General features: G+C 40.1%; 1 protein-coding gene and 1 long non-coding RNA gene across 4 annotated transcripts in view; both read left to right on the top strand.

Moving 5' to 3' along the window:
- The window catches only part of LOC146499345 (transmembrane and coiled-coil domain protein 3-like), a 77,541-nt gene that overhangs the window by 41,239 nt on the left and 11,023 nt on the right, over positions 1–25,279 (top strand). Inside the window, exon 2 of one of the 3 annotated variants that reach the window (XR_014870333.1) lies at positions 16,339–25,279. The exons of the other annotated variants lie outside the window; for them this stretch is intronic. The gene's annotated coding sequence lies outside the window, so the exon portion shown is untranslated. The remainder of the gene's footprint in view (positions 1–16,338) is intronic. 3 annotated transcript variants of the gene reach the window in all.
- On the top strand, positions 25–24,050 carry LOC146499346 (uncharacterized). Its single transcript, XR_014870096.1, has 2 exons — positions 25–2,094; positions 3,184–24,050. It is a non-coding gene; the product is annotated as an uncharacterized LOC146499346 (long non-coding RNA).

The raw sequence follows: 25,279 nt of genomic DNA, 5'->3' as shown, positions 1-25,279 counted from the left end.
ATATATATATATATATATTTGTTTAGTATTAAGCTTTGCTTGTTCCATATTCAGTTTCTTAAGCAAAACTTCTTTGAATCCATAAGAAAAGATTCATTCTCATATCTGGAGGAAGATTTTTTTTTTTTCAATAAATATTAATGTTAGCCCGCGACTTTGTTCCAGATTTGAATTTTCGCCCACTGTGTATTTGAGTTTGACACCCCTGCTGTAGCCCCTAAAGAGACAGGAAAGGCAGGTGATTAATACTCAAAACAGCATCTGATCTGAAATCAGTCACTTTAAAGGTTATTGGGATAAAAAGAAGTATCCTTCTTTAGCTTAGAGGGGAATTTGGGATTATCGCTGTTAAATAAAATATGTTCACATGTTCTTCACATCAATCGTCAGTTATTTTGGTCAATAGTGAGATCTTGATTATTTAACATGATTACTCACAAACTTTGGAAAAGAAGAAGAAACGTATCTGTTCAGTTAGGTTGATTTCTGTTTTCCGCAACCTGGAGGCCGAAAGGCAAAAGTGAGAGAATGATTGAACTGTAACTGTTTTTAATCAGGTTAGTCTTGTTTCAATAGTTACTGGAAACCTTACTGAAATTAAAATTGGACTAGCAGCAAAGTCGGAGCAACAGAAGGTAATATTTCCTATTAAAGGAAATGAGCAAGCCTTGGGTAGAACTACCTGAGATGTCATCAATCTCTCTCACTAATATGCATTCATTGAGTCGGCTGTAATTACATGGTCATGGCAATTATTAGTGCACAGTAAAAAGTCACAGAATCTTCACTTATAGTATTTTAAATCTTTATTATTCAAGCAGCTTGTCTGAGATGTAAAAATACTTTTAATTTTCCATCCTTTTGCAGGAAATTAGTGCATTTTCTTTAAATATTAAAGTGGCTGCACCGAACCCTTCGGCAGCTCAATTCTAGCCTCCAAACTGTGGGTTCGACACCCCTGTTTTAAATCCTTTCAGCATTGTTTTATTATCTGGACACATAATGTTGACAGTTTTTAAAGGAATAGGATAGAGTATACATGCCCAGACGAAGTTAGTGGTGGAGCAGGTTTGTCAGGTCTGTCTGCAGTTTTACTGATTTCAGGTAAAGTCATTACGTGTTGCCATTATATACAAATCTCGTGGTGTAGATAAGAACCTAAACGGAAATTATTGTTGTTCGGAAGTGCATTTAAATTCCTCAATGACAGGGGCATCCTGTCAGAGGGAGGGTAGAATGACCATACAGTGCTATCTACATGCCGCGCTGACTTGATTGCAGTGCTAATCCTCCTAATCCTTAACCTGTGACTACATGTTATGACATGAAAAAACATTTCTCCATGATTCAGTTTGTGAAGTCCTTTACAAAAACATCAAGCTGACATGTATGTTAAGATCTGTGTGACAGCCATAGATTGTATGTAAAAGCTGGTTGTGGCCGCAATGACTACATCCACCCTGCATTTGAAGCCTCAAAGTCATTGTCGCCATGTTATTGACAATATTTAGATGTGTGGTTTGAATGCAACCGAATACCTTCGTACGATTTCATAGCTTGTGTTTGGGTTTAGCACAGCCTGAAAGAAGGGTTTGTTTTAAGATGTTTTGCTTATGAGTTAGGATTTGGGAAGATCAGATTTATAAATATTTTTCCAACTTTGCCAAATGATTTCCATACACATTGAAAAAGCGGCACAAATGGCTAGACTGAACAGCAGCTAAGAGAGCAAGATCATTTGCCGAGCATTTAACTGGTCTGGTTGTCTGTGCAGAAAGTAAATACACCTTGCAGGTCTGCTCGAATGTGGCAGATGGGTTTAATTTAAATGTAGTGTGAGTAGAATTTGTGTAGTGAGTATTTTTGGTAGACAGTCTAACAAGATGACTGAGTACTCACCAAAACTGAAGCTCAGGCTTCTTGGTGACTTGTACCTCACAGAAGAGTTTTTTGTGAGATCACTCTCCTGCAGATGCTGGTTGGCTATGGCTTGCTCTGCTGATACAACCTTGCTAGTATCCAAATGGATGAGAATGTATTAAAAAAAAATTCACTCACAGTAGAGTAGTTATGAAGGAGGGCTCAATGCATACAGTAGAGCTGGGCGATATATCGAGTTTTTAAAAAATATCGATATATTTTTATACGAGATATAAGATGTGACAATATCCTTTATATCGATATAGTCTATGTTACGTTATAACTATACTTGTGGAGCCGCAAGTTTGCCTCTCTTTCGTCCACTTTTGTCTTTACTCGGCCTCGCCCCTCCTTCACTGAACACAACTCCCCCTCCTCCCCCATCGCTTCACCTACAGGAAGCGACAAGATGGACACGGCAAATCTCCGTTAACGAGTTACTGCGCATCGCCCCGTGCGTGGGGCTGGACGCCGTCAACGTGTTAGCTAGCTAACCACGCTAACGAGCTAACCACGCTAACGAGCTAACCACGCTAACGCCATGCAGCCCAGAGGCGCTGCACAGCCTAAAATCCTTTCATTTTCTCAAAAGTTGACAGCGCGCCTTATGTATGAATTCTGGTTGTGCTTGATGGCCGCGAAGCGATTTTATGTGGTACACAGCGCTCAGCAATCTGTCAAAAAATGTTTTAGTACGACTTTGGTAAGCTACGGTGCTGCACCGGTTGATGGATTGTCAGAGCATTACGGCTACCGAGGAGCCTCGCGGAGTGATACGTACTGTGCTTCAACGTAATATTACCCTACTGTGTATAAGGACCATAAATGGCACCTGTTAAGAGACGTGGTTATGAAGAGGATTTCAAACTCAATGCTGTCAGTCACACAGTAGAAGTTGGGAACAGAGCAGCTGTGAAATCTGTCTTTGTTACTATGCTCTGCATCTTTTAGTTTACATTTTGACTGCACAATTGTGAGCTTTTTGTTATGCACAAAAACAACATTGTTTTCTTTTATTTATGGAGCATTATTATTTAATAAATGCTCATAATTTATTTTTGAGTAAATTTTATGTACATCTATGCTCTATGTTAATAAAAGTGCCTGTGTGACATCTGGGACACAGCTTTGACTAAGAACTCTCTTTTTGTTCTTACTTTATGGCTTAAAAAAAAAAATCGAGATATATATCTTATATCGCCGTCCAGGTAAAATATATCGAGATATGAATTTTGGGTCATATCGCCCAGCCCTAGCATACAGGTCAAAGCTAAAAATTTTTTGTAGAGGGCTGTAAACATGTTTTGTCCTGCTCTAAAGTTAAACATTGTAAAATCGGAGTGTTTGGTGATTGCCTTGCTTTGTTTTTCGGCCCCACAAAGTTGCCACTTGTTAACATAAAATGAGTTTCTTCGCCTTATACAGCCATGACTTTCACAGGTATAGAGGCGACACTGTTTTCTTACTCAGTTTGGTTTAATTTGATTGGTTAAAGAGCTAAAAAATGGTAACACCATTTTTTTTTGTTTTTTGGGGGCCAGCTGACACCCATATACACAACTGTGGAGCTCGTCTATGTGGTACACAAGTACACAGAGGCATTTTTCAGCCCATGACACCTTTCGTGAGCTGTTCAGCGACTGGAGGCAAACCGCCACATCCTCGCTTGTTATCCTATATTTGACAACACTCAGGGGATACTTGTGGTCGACTGAGCATCTTTCCAGCGATGCCTCACATCCAGCCTGGCGCAGACATAGTTTACAGCCTTTCCCTAAGGCTCCTTAACAGGTTATATTCATTCACTTTCCTCAAGCACATTTTTCCACTTAGTAGCTGAAGAGTATAGTGTCTGAACACTGAAGCCTGCACGATTTCCCTCAGTAACACCTTTCTTTCCCCGCCTGCGTCACTAGTATTTGCACAGATAATTTTGTCTTTTCGACTTTTTGTTTTTAGATTTAAATATTTCTTTATTCTTCGGTCACTTGACTTAAATTTTTGGATTTATCTTTTCACAGTTTCACGTCTAACTGTAATACAGCAAGAAGAAAAAGCACAGAGGTTTATGATTATTACATCAAGTAGCTTTTGCTCACAAGATCACTTTCAAAGGGAGATATTTCTTCCTCTTCATGTTGGACGTTTGTGTCTTTGATCCAGAGGAAGGGGATAAGGTGTGTTTCCTTCTCCGAGCTCCTGACAGTATTCTCTGTAGGCAGCGTTTGTTTACAAGTCTTCTTTTTCTCGTGTCTGCAAAGAGAGAAGGGGATTGTCTTCCGCAAGGTTTAACGCCACATTTTTTGGCACAGGCACAGCAGGTATTTATTTACCATTGCTAAAAATATGACAGGTCTGCCAACAGTTAAATCAAGTTTGTTCATGCATTTGGTTTATTTTGGTTTGGAAATGCGTCATGCGTAGACCTTTCCCTTGAGTGCTGGATGACTGCACACCAAAGAAAAGATAGTTTACGCCAGATTTAATGATAAATATATCCTTTTTAACATGCAGTTTTTTCTTCATTTAAATGTTTCCAGTCTTTCTCAAGACTTGTACATATTCCTTGGGTTGTTGTTTTTTTATTTCAACACTTGTTTAAGCCTTAAATCTGATGGACAGAAATGAGTTGAAGGGGGCAACCAATGTTTACGTTTAATATTTACTATTGTAGCCTATAATTTGTTGGTTTGACCTAAAAAAAATAGCAGGAAATGGTTTATAGAATACAATAAGTCAATCATATTTTCTAATAGTTGAAGGAATGAGGAAAATATGATTATTTAGTGACTGAAATGGGCCATTTTAATAAAAAAGTAACTTTTATTTAATCAGTTTAATCAAAATTTATTCTCCAGGGACCAACTAACCAATTAATCAGCTAATGGTTGCGTCGTTTATCACAGACACCTAGCAAGCATTTTCTTTTTTTACTTGGCTATACTATCTTTGGCTTTAGGACTACATCCATTCATCTTCTACTTATCGCAGTGGGATCATGGTTAAATCAGCATAAGCAGGATATTAATTTTCCCAGTTCTTCCTGAGTAAGATATATTAACCCTTGTCCCAGTTCTGGGTCTGCTCTGGGGTCTTCTCCCAGGTGGATGTGCCTCAGAAACCTCCAAAGGAAATCACTCTGGGGGCATCCTGATCAGATGGCCGAAGCACCTCAGCTGATTTATTCTGATGCTAGGGAGCAATGGCTCCAGTCCAAGCTCCCTGTGGATGACTAAACTCTTCACCTTATCACAGAGCTAAGCAATCTCATTCTTTCGGTCACTGCCCACAGCTCATGACCGTAGGAGAGGGCTGGAATATAGATGAACCTTTAAATCGAATGCTTTCACCTCAACAGTCTGGTCCAGTAGCCACATTACTGCTGATTCTACACCAACCTGTAGCAGCAGCCTTCTGCATTTTTTTTAAAAATTGATTAATAGAAAAAGATTCCATAAATCAGTCAGCTGTAACAAGCGTGGCATTCGTTAAATCCATCTCTGGGGATTTAGCTCAATATCTGCTGGCTGACACATAACAGAACATAATATATATTTTTATATTTATTCTCCTGAAGTTCTCCAGCCTGAGTGATTGAATCCATACATTATTATTGTCTTCTCACTTGTTTCTCTTTATTAAACCATAAAAAGAACTCCCTGAGTGTGTGACAGACTGTTGCCCCCGCTTTAATAATAAAAATGTGAGCCATCTCTGTAGCGTTGAGCGCTCACTGCAATTTTTTTTCCTCCTTTTACTTTTATTCATACTTTCACGCTGACGTGTCTGATCTGGTAGCAGTTACAGGTGTCCTCAAAGATATTTAGCTCCTTCTCCAGTTTCAGCACAGTGGTCTCTCGGTCTGCTGTAACATTAATTGCACTGAGGGAATAGCAGAGGTGTGTTGGCCCAGGTACATCTCTGCATACACAGCGGGTATCTAGAGAGAGAGATAGACAACAGGGATTTTATTTCCATCCTTTACCAGGAAAAGCAGCAGATGTTATAACGTTTGTTTATCCCACATGCTTAGGTGATCCTGTAATATGGTGGCACCTTTTCTTTGTCTGCAAGATTGTTCCTGCTTCAACTACTGCGACAGATGTAATCTTATTCTCTGAAATAGAAAACAGAGGGTATGAGTTGTTGTTCTTGAGTGTTTATGGATTTTTCCCTGCTCGTCATGGCACCTGATTTAATGCAAAAGCTCTGACCAGACCTTGTATTTTTGTTGCTCTAGCTTGGAGACCTGTGGTTTTTTTTGGGGGGGGGGGATTTTTTCTGAAAGCCTGCTTTTATGACCAGCAGACACACAAAGTGCCCTGTTAGCACCATAAATCGCATTGATGATCCGTGCTGAGCCCAGGCCATTGTTTGGCCATTGAGAGCGATAGAGAAGAAAATGGGAGGGGTGAGTGTTGCTGAATGAGAGCTGAATGATGGTTTTCGCCTTTGACTCCTTCACTGGCGAGGTGCGAGGCTGGCTATAATCGGTTGCGTCTGTTGTCAGGGCAACTGGTGGAATCTGCTTCCGTCTTTTTGCTGTATGAATGAATAAATGGCGCTTAAAGTTGATAAGAAGAGAGAAAATTATTAAGACTTTTCACATGTAGGTACACAGATCTATCTCCCTGCCTTCGTCGCTCCCTCTCTGTGCTGCTGGATTAGGGATTGAGTGGGCTAAGCCGACAGTGAATACACACACACACACCAGCAGTGATGCCGGGTGTGTGAGTAACACGGTGTGGATTAGCTAACACACAAATGCAGCACCCATCAAAGAGGTCCTGTGTTGGTTTCACACACACGCACACGGCTTTTCCCTCATTAATCATATCACATGAAGCCGATTCACTGCCAGGTTTTCCACTCTGTTAGAACATGCATTTAGCTGTCTACTTAAATTTGGCTCAGCCTGTCCAACATTTTAGTTTTCAATCTCTTCAAGTGAGGACAGCATGCTGCCTGCCTCATTACAGTGGGCTGTGGTGATAGCTCAGTCCGAAATAGAGTGTGATCCATAAATATGTGGACAGTGAGTACATGTTCACTGGGCCTACACTGTAAAAAAGCAAAAAAAAAGTGTGATTTTTTTTTTTTTTTTTTTTTCCCCACAATGTTCCTGTTATTTTTAAATACCTGAATTATCAATAAAACGTCAAAATTAAAATGATTTCCATGCAACACTTAAAAACGATCCTGATGTTTAAAATGATTCCAGTTACTCTGAAAAAACCCAAATGTAATTTGTAAACTATTATCGTAACAGTCCTCTTAAATTAAAGCTGACAGTCGGCACTTCAATCACTTCTGGATTGTTTGATTTAAAACCCACTGTGTTGGTATACAGAGGGAAAATTACAACAGCTGTGCCATTTTCTAAAAACTGCATGTGGTCAGGAACACTTGCAGCTTCACGGGTTCTGGTCAATTGTGTGATTATTAAGAGATTAATCAAAGTAGCTGTTTGCCTTTGTGCCCGTTGTAGTCCTGCAGTAATGTAACACTACATGGCGTAGCCATATGTTTCTACTGTGAAGAAATAATTGTGCACATTGTGATGATTGCTGTTGTTGGATTCTGCTGATATTTTTGAATCTACATCTACATTTGAAATATAACTTCATTTTCCACTAGAGTGATACAATGTTTTTTCTTGGCAGAAAATTGTTACTGTTCTGAGGTGAGTTGAACGTCACCAATTAATCAGCAGATTCATTGATAATAAAAATCATTATTTGGTGTAGTCTTGCATTAATGTGGTCCTGTGTGGCCTGGTTTCTGCTCAGAAGTTGTGGAGTATTTGTTCAGCACTCTGCCACACTGTCATATGTTATGAGCAAAAATCAGTATTTATTTAGGCAAAGCTTCCAGGTTTATGGATTTATGGGTTATTTTTCTTATAGATTATTCAAATTTCATTATTTTTTTCATTTTGGACTGACAATCCAAGCAATTTGAAGACATCATCTACATCTGTTCATGTTGGTGTTGTTGTGATTGTTATGTAAGGTGTCTCAATTTCTATTGCAAAGGTGCTGAAAGAATCCAACCTGGCTCTGCAACATAAGTGGCCTCAAAGTCTGCCTCTGGCATTTGTTTTTATTATATTTGCTTGTGTCTAGAGTCACGTGATGGTCAGTAAGCTGAGCTGTACGCAAATGATTTGAAAGTACCTAGTCTGTATGAAGAAATGAACAGAATATTGGTCTGAAGTATAGAAACGCTCACAGGGGGGTGGTTTACATCAGAATTCAGGTGGTCTTGCAAGTTGTAAAGATGTGTGGCTGCCCTGTTCTCTGTGGTAACCAGTAAGTGACGATTAATAATTCTGCAAGCTATAGTCTCCTGAAATGCTGCATTGAGGAAATCTGATCACATCAAAGTTTATTTAACAACATCAACTTGAAAATATATTATTTTTAAAAAATGGATTAGTTGATTCAGATGAATAAGTATAAATGCTATTGTTTTTAGCGTTAAAATGCTGATTGCATTTGGAACAAGCCACAATGAAAACAAAGTGTGACCTGCTGCCTTGGTGAAACACGCTCCGCAGTGTGTAAATAAAGTCATAGTTATTTCCGTGGAGTCTCTGCCCCACTCACCTGCCAGTTCTTATGTAATTTACGGGCGGGGGGTGTTTGCATGTTGTTGTGTGCCAACACATTCAGGATGCGTGGACACCTTTGAAGGCTACTATGCAGGATGAGTTGTATCACCACGGCTCTGGTTTGAACTGCTGCCAACATCTTGGTGTACTCGGCTCTTTTAAGTATGTTAGAGACTTTGCTGCGTGTGAGTTTAAAATGCAGAAGAGCATTCTTAATGAGGCATCCAGAAATGGAGTATCGGCCTTTGGATGAGTGGACTGTAACTGAACTCTTTCCTTGATATGGTTGGTATTTGAATACACAATAATTTGTATAGTTTGCATATCTCCATGAGCTCCTCATAATGAGTCTCAGTTACCTAAAATTTAAATGCCACTTTTCTATGAATGAAATTCATGCTATTATCACTGTCATTGGTATTCTGTTACCAGAGAGTGAAGTGGCTACCACCCCAACTTCAGGGATTATCAGTATTTAAATGGATCAGTTATGATAAAAATCACCCCCTGTACAGTCGTCTTAAAGGGTGAATTTAGCAATAGAGATCAAAACTCATGGGTTATTGTCACAGTTAAAGCCGGGCATTTTAACATGAGAGTCTATGGGGACTGGCTTGTGTTTGGAGCCGGGATAGCATCTGTTGGTTTTGGTACTTCAGCACTGGATTCATTTTTTTTTAACCCTAGTGGATTATAAATAAATAAAGATATTGATTTCCTGTTCTTTTCTGGGTTTTGCTTCTATTATTTTCCAGATAAAGACTTTCTCCAGTCGCCCTTTGGTTTGAATTTATACTTGGCCCAACAAAGCTTAACAGATTTAAGTGATGTCTCACAGCAGCACTTGTTCTTGTTGGCATTAACGATGAGCTTCATCATCACAGCTAGTGGCGATGCTGCTGTCTGGCTGCAGTGCAAAAACATTGTTCTTTCTCTCGTTTTTAGATGCTAAAGCAGACTTTAAGCTGTTCTTAACATACACTGTCTGAGGTGAGCTGTAGAGTGTCATGAAAAAATAATCAGCCAAACTGACAGTGTGTGCGTCACTGACTGAAACGGGCAGCGTCAGAGTATAAATGGCTGTTTTTAGTCGGCTGCACACTGACATTCCCATATTTACTCATTAAGTTAAAACTAAGAAAGTCTTTGAGCACTTTGACATTAAACTGATTGAACTTGGTGCAACTTTGAGGTCCTGGTCTTTCTATTATTTGCCCTTTTAAAATAACTGGAAAGATGCCACAGAGTTTCAAAGCACCAAAGATGACAAACTAGTTTTAATGAGTGTGATATAAATGTCACTCATGTGAGATTTGGAGATTCTCCTGCAGAGAAAACTGGGAGGAGGAAGCCTGAGGAAAGGAACAGTTAAGGAGTTCATCTGGATCTACAAACCCACATGTACAGTTTTAAACTGGCCTGGCTTGTTCTTTTAGTAATGTGGCTTTTAACAGAAGGAGGATTTCGATGGAAAGCTGTAGTTGGCGGTATGTGCCGTGATTGTGCAACTTTGCAATATGCAATATGTGAAGGAGGAAATTTGCCGTTTCAGCTAGGTGGTGGATGGCCTGCTGGACAGGAAAGCTTGAGAAGAAAATAACGAAATAAGATGTTTGCTTCTTGACCATAACATAAAGCCTGAAAGAACCAGACTTATGAGCCCGGACCCTGCTAAATCCATAATCCATAACTTTTTGCCTTGGAAGAACACCTGGCTTCTGTTTTAGTTTGGTGGTTGGATTTTCAGTATGTTAGAAATGTGTTAGCTGCTCTGATGCCTTCAGAAAGAATGACTGAGGATCCTCGGTGTGGCAATTTATTACCCACATTACCTTTTCCTTTCATCTACTAGACATGAATAACCTTAAAACTCCATAATCGGTTATAATCTGATCTTTAAATGGAATACATTTTCACCCATGTTTTTGCAGTTTCTGGGTATTTTCCTGTCTTATTATTGAGAAGGATAAAAATATGATGGAAAGGTTGAATTCATACTTTGTCTTTTGTTTGATTCTCATACATTTAAGGCACAAGCTTTCTATAACTCTGTTATTTCTGACTCTATCAAATTAAAGCTGTTAAGAAGACTGGTTTAAATGTTTTATTTTATTACAGTGTGTTACTAAAATGTCTCCATGCAGGACAAGCCGTGCACTATGTATATGATTTATTCATGAAGGGTCTGAATTTGACCAAGCCTGTTATGGTTAACTCGGCTGCTGTGGCTGATCATTTTGTGAGTACAGGTCACCTTTGCAACCTGTGCAGTGCGATTAAAATTTAAAAATGGGCCGATGTTCCCTTAAAGGCTGCATGATATACTCTGACCTTAACTTGTGAGTACTCTTTTGAAGCCCTAATCTGATTCCAATGGTCCACCTGTGGAGTTCAAACACTGACCTCCGCTTGTTTCGGCAGAAAGGGTTTCTCTCTCCTTCTCACTGATTCCTCGTCTGCCACTTTCTGTCTTCATCACTTCCTCTTCCTCGCCCTTTAAATCTGTCCTTTTTTCAAAAAAAGAAAACTATTTTTGTCTTTTTCTCAGGATTATAGCCTTGCACATCTGTGTCCTCACCCCGCTCTGTTTTCTGCGGAGCGTGTGAGGCCACCGTCTAAACGGGAGCTGCTGGATAATCTTTACTATGGAAAGCAGATTAAAATCTCAGATTACAAGAGGACAGGAGAGAGAACAGGAGGGGGGATTACAAGTTTTTTTTTCCACCTCTTTTTCCACCCATTGGGTCTCAAACTTGTATATGGATGGGTAGAGCAGGTTATATACAAACATATACATAGATCAGGATGTGCTGAGGCTTTCCCACTCACCCATAAACCAGTTTTCTCAGATACAGTAGGTCATTTTTTGTTTTAAGATGAAGATTTACTTATGTGGGTTGTTGCTATAAATGTAGTGTTACCGAATCATTAGCGAATGCCGAGCCCCCGTAATAGTAAACAAGTTGCCAACTGTTTATTGATTTGTAGCTCAAAAATCCATCCAGTTACTCTCATTTTCAGTCTGCGGGTGTGATTTATTGATTCACTTTATTTCCTTAGCTTTTTAGCAGATCAGTGTTGGACTACAGCCTCTCAGAGGGAACACATCATCACCTCTCAGAAGTTTATCACAGCTTGAACCACAGTGAACTGCCAGCTGAGGCTTAATGTTCCCTTGAATTGTGGGAAATGATCCAAATGAAATGCAAATAAAGTAAAGTGAACTTCAGTGTGCCTCCCTAAATATAGCACATCATCATCACATATCATTAGCACAGACATTAGTGTAATTGCCTCAAACACTTAACACCAAATTGCTGAAAAGAGTCCCACTATCCAGTGTGACTTCAAAGTAAGCCATGTGTGCTCTTCTGCTGAGACATTTTCATCTTCATGCTCTAAAATGCACAGATTGTGTTATGAAAGGCTGCCGTGGGCTCTTATCCATCTCAGGCTGCAGACAAGTAGAAGCATCCTCGTAGCATGTGGAGGCAAAAAGGTTTTTGCAGTATGTGGCCTGAATGTTTAAAAGCACATAGCGGAACGGAAAGTGGAACGTAGACATGTGAGTGGTTCAGCTTCTGCAGTGAGGGCGAGGTCGGTCGCTCAGTCAGTGTGACATTTTTCACAATTTATTCATGAATTCTTTATTTTTAATGGTGATCAGCCTGACATCTAATGCTACAAGCAGGTGATTTTTGAGTTTTTAGAATTCTCCTCGATAATTCGGCGGATTGTCAAGAAGATAATCTTTGCTTTAGTGCCTTGATCAGGCACGTGATGATCCAGTGTCAACATCAGCAAAGCTTATTCCTTTAAGACTTGGCTCTGCTTTGTGTCTGGAGTTTATGAGAATGCTTAACCTTTTACCTATCAACATCTCATAGCAGTCACCAGATCACCTCTCTGGATTTAAGGGTAGTGTGAGAAAGGCTATCTCGGCAGGTCACCCCACCTTGCCTGAAGACTAGAATGTTGGAAATGTGAAACGAAGACAATGCACACGCCATCTGTAGCATTGTAAAACTTAGAGTTTGTGTGTAATGATTCGAAAATATTTGATGTATTATAATGCTTGAATTATGGAGTTAATTATTAGGGGTAAGGGGAAAAATCATTATGTGTCCCTCTAGTATCCTGGGAGCGCTCTGACTTTAACTTACAGAGCCTGGAGTGGATCTCTACTTAAGTATCATCTGGATCTTGTGTTTTCTCTGTCCTTTCAGGCCCAGTGACATGTGCTGACTCTCACCTTGAAACAGTTTCAGGTCAGTTGACTGAAACTGGGAGAGTCAGGGAGGTATTTTCACTTACCTAACCCTGGCAGCTATGATCTCACAGATGTTTAGAGGTTAAACACAGACTTTCGGCATGTCAACAGAATTTCTAGAAAAACAGCTCAAAGACTGATTAGAAGATAAATGTATCAAAATAAACGCATCGCTTTGCACTCAGCTCTGAAATCCTGATTCTGTAACATCAGATAAAAATCTGCATTCGTGTATGTTTAAAATAATGATGTGTCAGCAGGTGAAGGTGTTATAGCGCTTCTATTGGCTGATTTTAAAACACTGAAACAGACTGTTAGAGAAGTAGAGCTCAAAAGCAGGGTGTTATTAGCTAGTTGACTAAAATCTTGTGGCTTCACTGCTCAGTTTCTAATGTGCAAATTGAAAATGAAAGTAAAGCATTAGGCTTCATGGGCTTGCTCCGTCCTCTTAGTCGTATTTATTGTTGTTTATCCTGAGCATATGACCCCTGAAGAACTGCTTTCCATTGCTTAAATAGGTTTGACTGCATGCAGTAAGCCTATCTAATGCAACCTATCCCTTGGGATCATCTCAGCTGATCATGGTTTAAATTTGCGCAGAGCGTAAAGGGGAATAAATAAGGAGAGGATGAGAGCAGGACGTCTCGGCCACTCCGACTCATTCAGATGTGCCCTCTGTGCTCTGTCCCCCCCATCTGTGATTTCTTAATTAGTCTCTCGAGGCTATTGCAGGGCCGAGGCACTGTATGGACATCCAAGTCTGAGAAACTGCTCTATTAGGAGCCAGCTTACTTTAACTCGCAGCAGAAGTATTCAGAGAACTGTGAACTTTCTAAGTTATCTTTAGAAATCTTTTTGTTACTGTCAGACCTCTGGTCAGTCAGGAGTCACACCCACTGTTGTCGTATGTTTATCTAGATTACATAAGAAAATTATCTTCCATAAGCTGCAAGCACTAGCTTTAGAGGGAATATAAAACAAAACAGAGGCCAAATAATCTTTCAGTCATTGCTTGTTTTTGATTGCCGTTGCCCTTCTCTCAGTGTGTCAATCAGATGTCACATCCATCCATCACACGTGCATTCATCCTGATACGTGTACTCAAAAATCAATTGCACTGCTACCACAAGTGGGTGAGGGTGCTTTCCACTGATTCCCTTCATCACAGTCTCACTGATTTCTTTCAAGTGCATGGATTTTCCGTTCAAAAGAGGTTGAGACGGGGATGGCACAGCACTCCATTAAAGTGCTGTTGAATCAAAAAGCAGAATTAAGTTTGATATAAAAGCTGTAAGAGAAATGAGCAATTGTAGTCAATCACAAATGAAGTGAGGAAGATGGTTCAGGAAGTGATCAGTCAAAGCGATGGTATAATGTGATAACATGTTATGGATGTTTCATATTTCTCAAATACCGTGGAGCTAATGTAACCTGGACGTGTCCTGTTCTGCCTGCCACGAGCGCCGTGCGTTTGTGGGTGGTGCAGAGAGTAGCCTGTTAGGACTTGAAGTCAGGCTTCAGTTACTGCTGCGTTTTATTGAAGCAAACTGTTTACTTGCCCTCAGCCCCACCTTAAGTCTGACCTAAATACGTGTGTGTGTGTGCGTGATTACCTGAAGGTTGGAACAAAGTGGAGAGCAATGGTTGGACCTCTGTTTCGGTCTGAGTCACCGACACATTAAACAGAAAGTAAAACGTTTATGTATATTACACATCGCTGATAATAAAACTTTATATAAATATACATATCTAAGCATATGTACATTCATGCACTTTATATATTCACACACTCTTGATTCAGAGGAGGTCACGAGCAAACGAGGGAACATGATGAACTTTTGCAGTTTCAGAGCAGCAGGCCCAATTACAGCTCCAATATACCAAGTTTTTCTGCAGTGTGGTGGAAATTAGTATAAAGTCATCTCAAACGTGAATATTAGATCAGTTATAAAACAAATTTATATGGATTTCTGCTGGGTGGGTTTTATAAGATTAAGGGCAACATTTTCTCTACTTTGTGATATTTTATAAATAAAAAAATAGAAAATAAAAAAAATTCAGACTACAGAAAGAAGCTGTAGTCTTCTTCTGTAGTCCTTCTGGCTGCTCCCTCTAGGATTAACACAGCAGATCATCTACTTCCATCTCACCCTATCCCAGGATCCTCCTCTGTCACACCAGCCCTCTGCATCTCCTCCTTCACTACATCCATGAATCCTCTCTGAGGTCTTTTTCACAGGAAGAGCATCCACTATGCCTCCTCTGCACACGTCCAAATCATCTCAGCTTTGCCTGTCTAGAGGATTATTCTACCAAAAGCTCAGGCTTCACACAGCTCTAAACACTGTTTTCATTTTTTTTCTACTCTCAGCCCTGTGTGATGTCATTGACAGCATATATGCCTAATATGATCATCTGAGGCGCACAGCTCCGGCTGTGCGTACACACCTTTCTCATTGTTGAAAAGATGGTGCAAGACATTTGAAACAGAAGGCAATGGCTCTAAAAGGATAAAATATTAACTACTGAAGTATCACTGTGATAAAAGGGTACAAGTGCATTAGTAGCAGTATCAGTGTTGCAGTAGTGTGTAAAATAAATGCACAAACTGTAAAATTAATAATATATATTTAGGTAAAAATATAAAAGTTTTATTGTCATTCCCATCCACCTGCTTCTCAGGATGTTTTCACACCTATGCCGTTTAGTATAAATTGAACTCTGGATCGTTTTTCCTGTCGGTGTGGTTCCTTTGTGCACATGTGGATATTATAATCACAATTAGATGCAGACCAAAACAACCGTGCCAGGATCCTTTAGAGAAAGCTGTCTCAGTCCAGTTCCAAACGAACTCCAGTTCATGGTTCGTTTTGCGGTGATCTAACCTCGATCCGACCAAGTTATCATGTATATGCAGCCAGTTTGAGCTGAATGCTTTGCATTCTGGGATTTAGCCTGAGAACATCTGGTCAGTCAGATGACCAGACTAAATTTTCTCATGTGGGTTTGTAGTGATTTTGGATTTCTTTGAGTTTTATGTGTGCAGAAAGAAACCAACCAACTAACTACAGAAATACCTTGAAGCTGTTTCTGACCAGAGGAAACGAACTGTAGGTGTGAAAATGCCCCCAAATCTTGTGTTTGGGTGCCACAGGCGATAAAGAGAAAGTTGTCTTTAATGGAAAGGAGTTAAACCAGCTGTGCTGAGGCTCAATATCAGGGAAGTAAGATAATAATTGAAAGCTACTAAAAATATGGAGCTGGAAATCTCCAGTTTCTGGTCACAGTGTGACAAACATATGCAAAACTCACATCACACCACAGATGATAAAATAGACGTGAAATGCAGATTTATTGTTTTGAATCATAATTTTTGACATAAAAGTCACTTTTATTTGTATTTTAGTTTTCCTAAAAGGTTTTTACCTGAGAGGTTAAGTTTCCCTGTTTCCATCACTTCCCTGGGTTTGTATTCAGCCCCACTTCTCATTTTCTCATCCGGTCTCTGACTGTTGTGCTCTTCATTTAATCCCAGGGTGATTCTCTGTTGAATCTCTGGACCCCCACGGGGAGGTGTGTGTGTCTGTCTGCCAGCTCCTCTTCCCCACAGGAGGCTCCTCTCTCTTGTCACAGAGTCACGGGTGAGCCCCTCCAGACAGAAGGCTCAGCGGTCCCATTCATATTCAACCCGGTCTCATTTCGCCTAAAACTGTCCTCTTTTTCTTGTCATAGGTGAACTTCTTTTCCATTGCCCTATGTGGTCTGAATGCAGTTTAAATGGCAGTAGCTGAGTTAGCACACCCAGAGGATGTTCAGTTACCAAAACTAATGCACAAAAAGCTTTGTGGCAATAAAGTTCATCATTATATTGCTGTGATAATTTTACAGATTAAAAACAATGTTCCTTTGGTTCCTGACTTCAATATAGTGACTTCCTCTGATTAATTATGCAAATTAGCATAATTAAATGAAAGTTGGAGTTGGAGTGCTGTTTTTCTAAAAACGTGAGAATGATGTGAAAATTATAAAGTACAATACAGTGTTCTAAAAGCCCTCCAGGTAATGGAAATGATGCACAGCAGTGGCAGAAACTCAGTGTGAGAATGTTTAATTTATTATTCATACAGAGCAAACAATACTTTGTGTCCATTTCTGTTTGATTTGTACCGAAATGGATTTTAGTCATTCGTCAACACAAAAGCTCCCCTTGCTTTTTAGCGTTTCAGAGCTGAATGGATTTGAATTCAATCACAGGTGCACTGGTTTGTGTAACCTGTGCCTCATCCTGTGGCAGCATGATGCATTAGGGCCTGGTGTGCGAGCTTTTCTGGAAGCCCTCAGGAAGTGGAGTCATAAATAACCAGGAAAGCTCATCAGTGTTGTTCTCAAGCCTGTTGTAACAGAGTGACAGGGGTTTTTTTTCTGACATCATCTCCATGTTTATCGAAATAGCTGCTGATTTTCTTTCTGTGCTGTGCTGAGTGTAGGTGTAGGTCAGTGTAATGGACAGATCCCGGTTCTTGATTTTTGAGGGTTATTTTAGAGTGAACACTTACGTCATGGCCAAATACCAAAGACAGAAAACAGACTTTATGCAAAAGTTGTCATCATCTGTTTGGTTAAGCTGACCGTGAGTAAATATGGATAGCACAGTTAGTCTGTTGGCTGGATAGACTCACTTTTTTTCAACAGTTACCAGACAGATTAAAATCTAAAAATTCCCGTTAGACTTCCATCTACGGCAACACCAGAGTGTCCAAAATATAATTATCTCGTTTTCTCAATGGAATGGAACATGGGTATTTACCCCCTAACAAACAGTTCGGTGATGTGGTGGCATGTATCTGGTGACGCTGGCAGTACAGATTAAAAGTTTAATTTTTACTACATTCAGCCACCTTCTTGGATTGCTAACTCAGGGCATGGTGGTCTACTCTGACCTTCTAAGTTCATCAGGGACTAAACAAAAAATTTTTGACTTCCAACTTATTAAGAAATGTACCAATGGACCTGCTGCTCAAACCTTTCGTCCATGAGGGGCAGGGAATCAGAAGAAAGCTTGCTTAAAGGGAAGTGGAGGGCACATTTCATGGTTGAGGAGCTGCACCAAAGCCCAGTATTGAATAAATAACATAGAAAGCTACTTTAGTCAAGTCCAATAAAAGCTAAATGGAAGTGGAAATAAGCAGAATATTCCCTTTGACATGCCATCATACCTAACAGTGAGGTTATGGTTCCACTAATGTACATGTTAGGGCTGCAGTCGTGGCTTCTTTGTGTGGTAGGTGAAAACTGTGTGGTTCAAAGCACGATTTGCTGAGATTTGGCAGTGGTGCAGTAGTTGGCTTCACAGCAAGGAGGTACTGGGTTTGAACCCACAGGCTGGGGGTGTTCTTTGTTCAGTTTGCATGCTCTCCCTGCACTTGATTGGCTTTTCTGGGTACTCAGATTCCAAATTTGCTGTAGCTGTGAATGTGATCTGGATAAGAGGTGAGGAAATGGATGGATGGAAGATTTTCTGAGTTTTTCTGTCATCGCTGTATTGATGATTTGATAATTTTGCTTTATTGTGAGGTTAATGTGTTGTACCTCCCTGCAGTTGTCTTTAGAAACCTGTTTTAAACGCCTCCCTCCACTAAATCTCTTTATCCGGATTCTCACAATCCAATTATTTCCTCCCCAGCACTCAAACTCTTACCAGTTCAACGCCAACATTAATCTGGTGTTCGGGTTCAGACACTGTGCGGCCCCATGCTGGGTTGGAGCCGAGTAATAGATGACTAATGTGCCATAATGTGTTACCCTTCACTGCTGTTAGCACTGATTTATTAAGGAGAGTCACAAGTGCCAAAATAATTATTTGTGTTGGCCTTCTCACAATCCTCTTCTGAGAACAAACAAGATACTAATTAAATAGTTTCCTTCAGGATGTACTTTCATTCAGTATATTAATTGGTGATTAACTGTTTCACAGTATTTAGCCTTGTCTGTTAAATTTGCTCACCAGATGTTTTCTGGTAAGCGAAAAACAACAGGTATGCTTAAGTCCAATGAAGCCAGTATATCTTTGAGTCGCTATGCGTTAGCTCAGTGGTTCCCAAACTTTTTTCTCTGGGCCCCCCTTTGTTTTACAGAAAAATGTTCGTGCCCTCCCTCACATCCTCCAACCACACACACACATATTTTGCTCAATTGCGGTTTATTTCACACCTCAGTAAACAATTAAGCAAATACAAGTAATCTGCAGGTAGTAATAAAATAAACTACTAACTCTTTTATGCTGCGTCCACACCTACACGGGTATTTTTGAAAACGCAGCTGTGTCGTCCACACGTAAACGGCGTTTTGAATCACCGAAAACTGAGATTTTTTAAAACTCATTTTTTTGCGTTTAAGTGTGGACAAGGAATACAGAGTTAATCACAACGTCAAAGGTTTTTTCACGTCAGCTGTGCGCCACGTTATTGCTTACATGAGAGGAATTGCAGAATGGCAGATAAACAGTATTTTGTCTCTATCTTCAGGTTTTACACTCTTACATATAAACACACAGTTACTGTTCCTCTATTTAGAAAGGCAGAGGCGTCACGGTTTAATTCTTTTACATGTAGTTGTTTTTTTCCTGTGTAATAATATTCAACATTGCTATCAATAAATTTAAAAAAATAAATGCCTCTCTGTGCAAAATGGGTTTAAAAACATAAACAACTGTGGGATACTGTTTGTCCGTGATTTAGACAGGGGGAACAAATCGTGGCAGGATCAGCCTGATATTATTTGTATCCCACTGTAACTTTACTGTATAAAGAGCTAACATCTCCAAAATGTCAGGAGTAGTTTAGTCATTACAACAAGTGTTTGTGAACTAAAAATCAAGAATGTGGGATACTGTTTGTCCGTGATTTGAAGAGCCCAGTCCATGCTCCCGAAAAAGGAAAGACCAATTCTGCAGGGGAAACCTACCTCGGCACTTGTGCAGGTGAAACCAAAGGGAAGATATGCTTAACCATATTTTCTAGTCTTTAGCTTAGAATGAAGTTGGTTTGGAAACATATTCAGCGATGCTTCATCTCCTGCTTTGCGTTTGTGGAGGCGCCGTGCTAGCAGTGTCCAGGCGTTGGTTTTTTTTGTTGTTTTTTTCCCTTTTCATGCCACGCCCCCCCCCTGCAATGGTTCTGTGCCCCCCCTAGGGGGCGGGCCCCACACTTTGGGAATGTTTGGGTTAGCTGAACATTGGGACTGCAGCTAACAGCTATTGTCATTTATTAATGTGATTACTTTTTATATTTTGTTTAAAAGAATCCCAGAAAATCTTTTTTTTTTTCTTAATCATTTCCCACAGTCAGTTTTGGCACCACCACACTGAGTTTATCTTGATTAGGGTTATGCCCAGCACCGTAATCTCAGAGATCTTACAACTTTTAATATTATCTCAAGGCATGCTGTAGGTATTGCTGCTAGAAAAAGAAAGGGCAGGGGATAGCTGCTGATAGTATGTGGCAAATTAAACAAGCAATTTATTTGCATGCAGACAGCTTTTATTTAGCTCTTTCTGTGGGATCGGCTAAAAACATCACATTCAAGCTATGAGCACAGCTGTTTTCACTTAGAACCTTTACAGGTATATTCATGTGAAAATACAGACTGCTCATTAGTGTTGGTGGGTTTGAGACACTTTGCCTCACAGGATAGTGCTACCTTAATTGTGTGAATGTTAAAGCCAAACGGATCACACTGTGGAGCAGATCGCCAAACTCATGCTTGATCATACTTTATTCTGATTCTGAACCAGAATGGTTGCTGTTTCAATTTGTTGATTAATTCAACTCGATTCCACGGCCCAGTTTCCAAACATTTACTGTATGAGCAGAACGTGTTATCAGCTCATTAATCTTTATTGTCAGGGTGAGATGTCATTATTGCTCAGTGGCTTCCTGTGTCCCTGCTGACATTGACTAATAACATGTATGTGCAGTGCTTATCTTTACTGGTCAGAGGGGCTTTCACATTTCCTGCAAACAGCCTTGAGTTGATTGATTAGCGCTGGATCGATCTGCGGCCGCTGATTGGTTTTTGACAAAATGATGAGTCTTACCTCTGCACTTCAGTTGTTTGCAAGTCACACTGACGAGCTGAGGGGAGGATTTCATCGTTCACGGGGGACAGAGTGTTTACAGTTCACTCGTTTTGGACTACCTCTGGCTCATGTTAGTGGAAAATAAATTGATGGATCGGAGGCAGGAATAAATAACTTGTTACTCTGCAGAGGGAGCAGCAGAAGAAAAGGTTTCCCTTGGCAATTTCCTGTGTTCGTGCCAGGCTGCCGTCTCCCCATGGCAAGGTCCCTCCATCAGATGAGCTGTGGGTGGTGGAGAAGAACTTGCCGCCCCGCTCTCTCTCCTTTTTTTATATAAAGTGCACACTACGAGCTTTGACTCTAGTTCCTAATCTTTCATTTTGATTACCTGAGTTCACACACAGGCGTTGAGTTTTTTATAGTTAGCCTTCTACTTATCTCTGTAAATGATACCTGCACATGAAGACGCATATGCAGGTATACATTTGTAGTCTGATTTCTGTCAAACATGTGTTGGATGAAAACAGTCCTCTGTAATCCGATGACAAATTAGCCTTATTTCAGCATTTTAAACTTGAATCAACAACTAATGGATGGATTGGCATGAAATTCAGAGCATACTGTCACAGTGCTCAATGGACGAGTCCAGCAGATTAAATCATCACCATGAAATGTAATATTTGGGCCCATACAGATGTTCAAAATAACAGTTGGGTTAATAGCTGCTACAATTTTCTTTCTCTTTGCTTATTTTTGTTGTCCTGTGTTGCCAAGGAAATGAAGAAATCTTCATTTAAAAAGATAATTGAATGATTTTAAAATCTTTAAATACTGTTTGTGAACATTCATCCAGTGGAAGCAGCAGATTAATGTCTCCTGCCGACATCTGTGAGTTTGGTGTTTGCAGCTAAGCCACCGGCTGCCTGTACAGCTGATGTGTGGCTAGTGTATTGTTGCATGCTGTGGATGAATTGTAATAAATAAAGTCATTGCTGACTTTGAATCTGTGGATATAATTGGGTATTTGATCAGTTTTGTGCATTTAAAAAATGCACGGCTCAGTCTGTCAGCACTATGCTTTGGTCCAGACTTTTTAAGCAACATCAAGGGAGTAAATAGTCTTTTCACTCCTGCTCCCTCTCTCTTGTTATACTCAGTCCAACACTTGTCAGAAAAGCTTTTATTCCACTTTCAATTTCATTAATATTTCATGTCACCCGGCTCTTGATTTGTTGAGTAATTTCGTTTTGGACCAGTTAGTCATGAAACTGACATTCCCATCAGTTTAACAGCCGATGATTGTCTGCAGAGAAGCGCACCCACTCGGGAAATAATGCCCCAAAAATGATCCATGATCTGCACTGTACAACTTTACAGGTGCAAGACAGAACGCCTAAGTTCAATTTTTAGGAATGAGCAAGGAAGCAAAATAAACAATAACATCTCAGTAGTCGATGGCTGATTCATTTGTCCAATCACACAACCCTAATCTGTTCTTTTCTGCTTAATTGTAATTAGCAGGTTTTTTGTATGTTATTCATTTTACAGTGATGAAAAAGATGGAATTGAACATTTGAGATGCTGATTGGTCCATAATGATAGATTTAAATGAGGGCTTTTAAACTAATTTGAGTTCACAGGCCACATACAGAGCAGTACACAGTAATCTTTCAAAATAAGCATAATTTTCCTTTGTTTTAGTATAAAGAAGTGCATCTGCAAACATTTATTTTCAGTGAGTCAGGCCTTTACAAAGCAAATGATTAAAAACTTTTACAGTTTCACATTAAGGAGAACTTGCAGATCACAGCGGATCTATAAAGACACAAAACCTCCATGTATGGGATATTTCAAGCAACTCGTCAGTCTTTTTCTGATCCTGCACAGTAAGACTTGAGCCACACCAGGAACAGCAGTGGATTTTATTGACAGCCCTGAATTAAACAGTTACCCAGGCCGTCACTCATCGTCTCCGCTTTAAGCTGTAATTTAAAAGATGTGTTTTTTGGGGCTTATGTGCGTACAGATAGTTGTTTGTCTAATTCAAAGCTTGGAGACTTACAGTCTTCACCGCAGGAAGCTACAGATTTTATGTAAATTAGTACGTTTTTGTTTTGCTTCTTCACAACATCTGATTTTTAGCTTTTTTTGAAATTGTGGTTCTCTTCAGGGAGAACGATGGGAGACTCATTATCTCTGCATTCACATTCATCCGTTTATTTTTTATTACTCGGATACAAATTGAACTGCCTAGTTTGGGCAAGTCAATATGTGGATATCCTCCTTTTATTTCCCCGTGGACAAACACCCTGATGTGCTGTCTGTGTTTTGGCTCTGAGTTCACCCATCTGTATAATAATCTAAATGGCCCGAGTGCAGACCCGGGTCACGAGGCGAGCAGTGACCAGACATCGGCTCTGTAAAACAGACACATGGCCTCCCTCTCTGTCCCTCTGTGTGTTTGTGTGTGTTCACATGTTAATAATTCTCAGCTCTCGCCTTCAGACCTACTTTTCCAGTGGAAGTCCGATACGTGTGTTGACTACTGAGCGGGAGGCTCAGGCAGATTTACACACTCGAATATACTGCGTCCCAGCTGATATATGAGCAGGGTTTGTAAGTGTGTGTGTGTGTGTGTGTGTGTGTGTGTTGCACTGAAGCAGGGAAGAAAATCTACAAAAACATGTTGCCCTTTATCTTGTTCCTTCTACATGTACTGATCATTAGATGCTCTCTGATGTTTTTGGCTGCAGTTTGCTGCAGATAATTGTTGTTTTCTTGTTTCCTTACAAAATCTTCCGCCTACATTTACACAATGCAGCTCAACCACTCACTTTTCAACCCTGTGGTACTTTGATTTTGTCATGATTTAGGGCAGCGTAACATAAGTTAGTAAAGCCTTGAGCTGATCATTTTCACCGTAGCCATCTTGTTTCATCTTTGATACTAGATATGATTAGCGAGTGGTTGATCTGACTGGGAAACTGAATGATGCTGCACACTTGTATGTTTGAGACTCACCACCCTGAAGTATATATTAGGGGCAGGGATAGCTCAGTAGGTAGGTAGGTACACTGCTCCCCGGGCGCCCAATGGCTCCCCACTGCTTCACTGAGTGAATGGGTTAAATGCAGAGAGGAATTTCCCCACGGGGATCAATAAAGTATACATTATTATTATTATTATTATTATATCCTGTATTGCCATAGTTTTTTAATTTATGGTGGCCATGATATAGAAAATGAACAGCATGTTGTATTTAATAAGACTTGAATCTAAAGCCTAAGCCTAGAAGCTCATCAGGGGCTGGTTTTATAAAGATTCTGAAGCTGGAATTGATTTACTTGTTGCTCGTTGCTTTGAAGCTAATGGCTTGTCACTCGTGGAGATTTCAGGTTGCCTAGGTAACCCACTAATGTATTTACAGGTCACATGTCAATAAACTGAATTTTCCACTCTGATTGGTAGTCACTTCAGACACTCATCTGAAAGTTGGAAAAATCCATAAATTGAAGTTGCGAAATCTCATTCGCTGTCCGTTGTCTCTGGTCGCCATGTCGCTGCTAAACTCTTCCAGTGTGTCTGCAGCTTTAGTGTTTTCGGTAGAGTTAGACCAGTCTTAGGTTTGGACATCGACTAGTCAAATTGATTGACCAAAACATCCAAAGATAAGAAGAAACTTTCTGAATTTACCTCAGTGAACCTTTGTTGGAAGTTGTCCAATGGTTGCTAGTAGCCTTTTTGTAAGTCACATCAGTAAATCCTGGGTAAATAAATCTGAGTCATTAACTTTTCAAATCCACTGTTAGAAACTTTAAATGTTTTTTTCTGCTGTTTACCCCATAAGGCCCCAGTCACACTGACCTAGAAACCAATTGGCAGCCATGGCCATTACCTGGTTGGTGAGTTGTTGCTGGAGTTTGATTGAAGTTACTGTGAAACTGGTTACTAAATATCCAATCACAGTCAGTGACACCACCCCAGTAACAATAGGTTGCTACGGAAAAATGTGTACTCTCCTACTGGTTGGCAAGTGGTCGTTGGAGGTTGATGACAGTTGCTATGAAATTGGTTGCAAAGAGATGAATGGCCCCAAAAACCTCCATGTCATTGCTTTGGTTGTCAGTAGTTTTCGCAGACAATATCGTTTTTTTCTTTTCAGACACTCACCAACTGCTCAGCAGGTATTAGTGAAACTGTCAAAAGTGAGACTGAAAACAGAGACCATTTTTCTCCTTTTGGCTACACTGATTACGCACAACTTTTGCTTTGAAGGCGAATGTTTGTGTTGCACTTGACAAAGTTTTACTACCTCTCAGCGAGTAGCTGGTGTTTGCGGACAAGTCGGCCTCTTCTATGCAAACTACAGGTGAATATGGCAACCAAAGCAATCACAACC

The sequence above is a fragment of the Neolamprologus multifasciatus genome, chromosome 17 (assembly GCF_963576455.1).
Source record: "Neolamprologus multifasciatus chromosome 17, fNeoMul1.2, whole genome shotgun sequence".
Lineage (NCBI taxonomy): Eukaryota > Metazoa > Chordata > Actinopteri > Cichliformes > Cichlidae > Neolamprologus > Neolamprologus multifasciatus.
Note: the sequence above shows the minus strand (reverse complement) of the source record. Positions and strands in the feature narration are given on the sequence as shown.